Genomic DNA, 6000 nt, shown 5'->3' on the forward strand with positions numbered 1-6000 from the left:
ATGGCGACTATGCAACCGGACTCAGTCGATGCACCTGAACGACGGGGGCAAGGTTGAGAATGTTTACATGCTTACTGTTGCTTGCATTGCTGGGATTGTGAAGGACGGACGATACATTGCTTGGACTGAACATTGGTATTACATCGGTTCGGGGGTCCGGGGTTGAGCGGCTGAGAATACTTCTGTTGGTTGTCCTCCTCCTCCATCTTTTCTTCTCTCTCCTTTCTTCCCTACCTATCCTTCGTTTATATTTCTCACTACTATGGGGCAGTTCCGGGGCGACAGGCACGCTGTTAGTGGGTTTGGCCGTAGCCATTACAGGGGTGCAGGGTGGGGGGTGCGGGGGGGGGTTTGTTATTTTAGTTTGTTTTGTTCTATGGTCTCTATCGCTCTTTTCCGGCTTTGGGAGGGTTCTTTCCTCTCTGTGGGGTTGGCTGTTTCTGGGTCTTGCACCTTTGCTCTTCCTGTGTTTTAACACATTTTGTTTCCTATTCCTGCGGGTGGCTCTCTGGGTTTACGCTTCGAATTGTTGCTTTTTGTAATTCTGTTTATTATCCGGTCTTATAGGTGCGGCTGCTTAAACCTATATAGCTGCTGTCTTTACTGCCTAACTTTGATCGTTAATGGGGTACGCCCCTCTTGTTGCGTTTCTTTAGTGTTCCTTGATGTCAGATGTGCAGTCCTTCCTGTTGCAGCCCCCTCGCTTTATCTAAAACTTTAAAATGAAAACCTCCTATCCTGTGTTGCGCGCCTCGTAATTCCTTCTGGTATACCTTGCAATATCCTGATCGTATATTGACCTATTGCTCTCCTGTTTTTTTCTTTTATCATTTATCTTTGCGGCCGGCCGTGATGGTTGTGGGCCTGCGCATGTATATCCTATTTTTGTCTCAATAAAGGTTTTTCAAAAAGATTGTTTTTATGATCCGGTTGTACCTCTCCACCAGTCTCTCCGTCTGGGGGTGATAAACAGTCGTCCGGATCTGCCGGACTCCAAGGAGGGTACAGATTTCCTTCATTAGTCTGGACATAAAGGGAGTCCCCTGGTCTGTTAGTATCTCGGTAGGGATCCCAACTCTTGAAAAAAAGGATATCATTGCTTGAGCCACTGAAAACCTGGTCATACTTGTCAACGGCACAGCTTCTGGGTAACGAGTGACTTAGTCCACTAATACTAGGATATACTGATGCCGACGGGTTGAGGGAAGAAGAGGTCCCACCAAATCTATCCTTACTCGTTTAAGGGACATCAGTTAAGGTAAAGGCCGTAAAGGTGCTATATTCTCTGTGGAAGGGGGTTTACTAACTGGAACCTGGGACATGATACGCAGAACATTGCAACTTCCTTATATAACCCTGCCAATAAAACTTCTCTAACAGGTACCTGAGGGTATGTGCCTGCCCATAATGGCCGCCCCCAGCCTGATGTGTAAGGCCTGTTCCCGAAAAGCTATGGGCACAAGAAGCTGCTTGACCCAGTGTTCAGGTGCTCCACTAATTCTGTTTAGGAGCCCCCTTTTTACACAAAAATATGGTCCTACCTTGTTGGGGTCTTCTTCTTGCTCTTGAGCCCACGCATTGATCAAAGTGTTGTCATCCTTCTGTGCTGCTCTGAAAGTTCGAGTCAGACTCTGTCTGTCGTCTGAGGAGGAAAGAAGACAGGTAACAGGGGACAGTAAAGCCGACCTATAGACTGCTCGTTCTTTCCTTTTCTCTGACCTGGTCTTGGGTATCTTCATCTCAGTACGTAATATGTCAGAGGCAAAGAATGGCACCTCATGTAGCCATTCAGATTCTTTTGGTTATTTTTAACAAGTAGTCATAAAAACGGGGCATGTCTGTGCCCAGGAGGACTTCTATGCTAGAACTGGCACTACCCCTAGTTGATGTACCTGTGGGTCTCCATCTACGTCGATTAAGACCTCAGCTAGGGGATACAACCAGACATCTCCATGCACACAGGAGACCTGTATCTGTGTCTCATCGGAAATCTGAGTGGGAGGGACCAATTCTTGGCAAACCACAGTGTGGTGGCATCCTGTATCCAGCAACGCATTTAGGGGGCGACCATTAAGACGGATGGTGATCTTGTAGCGTCCCTGGGGTCCCACTGTAGCTAAGATCCTACCTTGGGACAATCCTACTTCCATGGGCTCTACGCTATCCCCCTTGACTGGGAAATTTCTAGCAATGTGTCCCCACTCTGAACACCTGAAGCATTGAGGTCCTGTCTGTGTGGGAAAGGGGTTTAAAGGAGACTTAATCATGCTTCTATTTCCTCCGGAGTTCCTCAGCTCAACTACTCTGGGATACGTCTTCTGAGTATTTGTAGGGGCTTTTGGTACCTGTACCCTGAATTCTGGGGACCTATGGTAGGCACATGCCAGTTCCACAGTGGTCTGCACAGTTAAGTGTGGGTGTTGCTTTATCCAGGTTCGAGTGTTGGTGGGCAGAGCTTCTAGATATGGTTCCAAATAGACCTTGGCCGTGACCTCTTCTATAGGGGATGCACTAGGTTGTAACCACCTCTCCCCCAAATCCCTGATGCGATAATAGAGGGCCCTGGGGTTGTTGCCTGTTGTCCACTTCTCTTTATGAAATTTCACTTTCAAGGATGTTTTTTTAATTTCAGGGTATGGTGTGAGCCCAGCAGGGTTCGCAGTCTGATAGGCAGCCTGCAACTTGCCAGACAAGAGGGGAGCTATGTATTGACCCCATCTTTCCTGGGGCCAAGTAGCAGTTGTCGCTACTCTTTCAAAGTTCACAAAAACATAGTCACCCCCTCCCTGGAACTTCTGTAGCACTGAGCTGGGGATATTTGGGTGAACTCATGCTGTGGAGATGGCATCTGTCAGGCGCTAAATGGCAGTGTCCTGTATTTGTTGGTTTGTCGTCAGGATGGTTGCTTGTTCTTTAAGGGCCGTCTGAAATGCCTCCCTCTCTTTCTGTGCACTCTGGTTCTGTTGTTCTACTACTAGGTGCAAATGTCTTTGGCCTTCTTCTAACTGAGTGATCATGGCCTCCATGGTGATGGGTTGGGTCATGGCAGGCTTAAATGACCCAAATCCCACTTCCGACACCACTGTGATCACTCAGTCATATATGACGCTCAGGTGGAGAGTGGTGCTAGTATATGTTTAATGGCTCAAAAAGGTAATATGATGGGGCACAGTCCAGGGAGGTGTGTCTCTACACCTCAAATGGGGAAAGAATTGTCTTAGCGGTGCCAGTTCCCTCACTGTACACCTGTGTGTCTCCTTTTCTCCAGGGTTCCTGGTTCTGAACAGTCATTTCCTGCTTCTTCTTGTCCCATCAGAAGAAGAGGGCTGACATACATCCCTCAAAGTAAGCAAATAAAATAAGGTCAGGCGTCTGTGTCTTATTCATGTACACACAATAGCCCTTCACCATCACCCAGAGGTGTCGTCGTGCTTTTCCATGTGGCATGCTCTATACACCAGTTTGTGTGACAAAACCTACTTGAGCCTCCACCTACCAAGCATAAGGAAATTCAGGAAGGGCACTTGCCTTGAGCCATGGCCCTCCAGGGTTGTGGCAGAGGAAGTTGCACCGCCCTTCTCTCCTCCGGGACGGCTTGACCGGATGGCAGTGCCTTTCAGCGTCATTTCTCTTGGTCCTTTGGTTCTCTGGTCCTCAACACTTCCTGCCAGCTCCCTGGGGCCTCTTTCTCCTCCCTGCAGCGCCGGCGTATCTACTCTTGACTCGACGGTCCCTGTGTACTCTCCATGGTTCGTTTCTCCTTCTTGCCGCCCTCCGTGTTCGCTCCTACCCGCATCTGGTGTTCTCTCTCTCCTGTTGCTGCTTCCACTTTCTTGACAAGTCTGCATTGTTAGAAGTTGGCCTGGCATATGCTGTCCACTATTCTAGTGGCGACCTTGCACCAGTCCAAATGAACCTTAGTGATGGTGTTGTATAGCGTTTTAGGACCCTAGTGTAATTTTCCCGATTCATGCCCTTATATAGGTATAAAATACTGTATCCTTATATAGGCATAGAAATCATAACCATATTAAGACATAGCTCAAGTAGTCCTAATACGGCTTGGCTACTTCCACTAATTCCGAAAATCTACAACGATTTCTTGGAAAAACCCGCCTTCAGCAGTCAGAGACTTCACCCTGCATGAATATTAATTTATCCAAGAACTCATAGAGTTTTCAGAGAATTAAGTCCCTAATGACGTTATTTTGTCCAATCTTAAGTCAAACTCGGCACCTTCAAGGTATAAATATGCCCACACTTGTCCAAATAAACGCACGGTGGTTTGGAGCAGTTCGACTATCTACTTGCCCGACGCACCCTGCTGCAGCAAGTGCCGAAGGAAGCCGACCCTCCAGCTGACACACTGAAAGACGCTGTACTTTCTCCAGCCGAGAAATCCAGCTCGGGTGTTTCCAGGCTACCCTTGCGGGTTGCTGGGAAATCGAGTCCTGAGAGAGAGATACCAGACCTCCTACATTCTAAAACCAAGGTACGGAGCTGATTAGACCCTAGGAGAATTCTTGGATTAGATTCTTGGGAAAGAATACTGAAACTAAGCTACACCTCACTTACTTCTTCCCTTGTACTAGACCTAGGTTAGGTACACCGGGGTAGGTGTATTTTAGAAGCACCAGTTGAGTACTTTTAGTCATTATTTATCAATGTATGTATTTTATGTACAATATGGCTTAGAAACCATATCATGCTTTTACAGTATTATTTTATAATACTCTTCGTACTGTACACATTGTACTTTACAACAAGTATTACGATTGTAGCAGTTAATTTCTTATGCTTGAGAAAGAAGACTGTTCAATAAATACCTTTTTTTGAAAACGCCCGTCTCTCTATTTCTCTCCACCTCTGGTGAAACGAAGCATGCACGATTGACTGAATGAAATAACTATCTATTGTTTCCGCGACTCTAGAGATATATTTTCTTATTCTTGGGGAACAAAGTTGTCATGTTTTGAGCGGTTGGCAGAAACTAATCCCTTCTTGTTCATTCAAGAAAATTTCGAGTGACCTCTGAGCTAGCTGGCACATACACAATTAAGTCTAGTATATTCGGTAGAGACCTAGTAGACCTCAGTCCTACGTCTAAACTACAGGATATACTATTCCAATGCGCAGAGCCTATTGGGAAAATAGGAACTACACTACATGGCGCCCAACGTTCGGTAAGGCGATAATTTAACACTAGATACTAGAGTAACTCAGTCGTGCTTTTCACACAGACCCCTTTTTCCCGTAAAATACTCCAATAGACGTCTGGAGTGGGTTAAAGGATAAAATATCTGCTTTAAACTGAGTAGGACGATAGAATCTTATGTTTTAGTTTTTAGTTTGTTCAAAGTTGAAGGATATAGTGTTCCAAAATATTGTGCACCTAATCTTTGTTTCCTTGAAACTTGTTCTGCAACACTTCCAGTCAACAAAAATGACAGATTGTGACAAAGAATTAGAAAGAGTTGCAGCAGCAGCTCAAGCAGTTTTATATGACACAACTCTCCAACAAAATGACCCGGGTGCTATACTAATCCCGGTAAATATAAGGAAAATAATACTATAAAACTCATAGAAAATGGGGTATCACCAAGAGGTGGTAAAGTAATATTTGTTATAGAGGCACATGAATATCGGCAGACGAAGGTATTCTATTCATGGATTCTGTTTCCTGCAGCAAATGCAGTAACACATGAGTTCCACTTCTATAAATTAGAGGAACCACCAGCGGAATACGTTCCTTTTGAGGACGTGGAAATTCCACTAACTTACCAAGAGCATCAGCTCTGGTTTAATGGCGCCCTACAACATCAAAATCACATTACCAGGCTCGGTCCACTAGGTACACCAGGAGCCACATGGCCGTTACTAGCCAGCTATACACCACATCCTGACATTGAAAGAATGACAGCTCCTGAACTGTTAGCTCAGCTAAAACAGCTGATTAAAATACACAGACAGTTGGTTCAATATGTCATGAGGACTTTAACA

The sequence above is a fragment of the Lissotriton helveticus genome, chromosome 7 (assembly GCF_964261635.1).
Source record: "Lissotriton helveticus chromosome 7, aLisHel1.1, whole genome shotgun sequence".
NCBI classification, from domain to species: domain Eukaryota; kingdom Metazoa; phylum Chordata; class Amphibia; order Caudata; family Salamandridae; genus Lissotriton; species Lissotriton helveticus.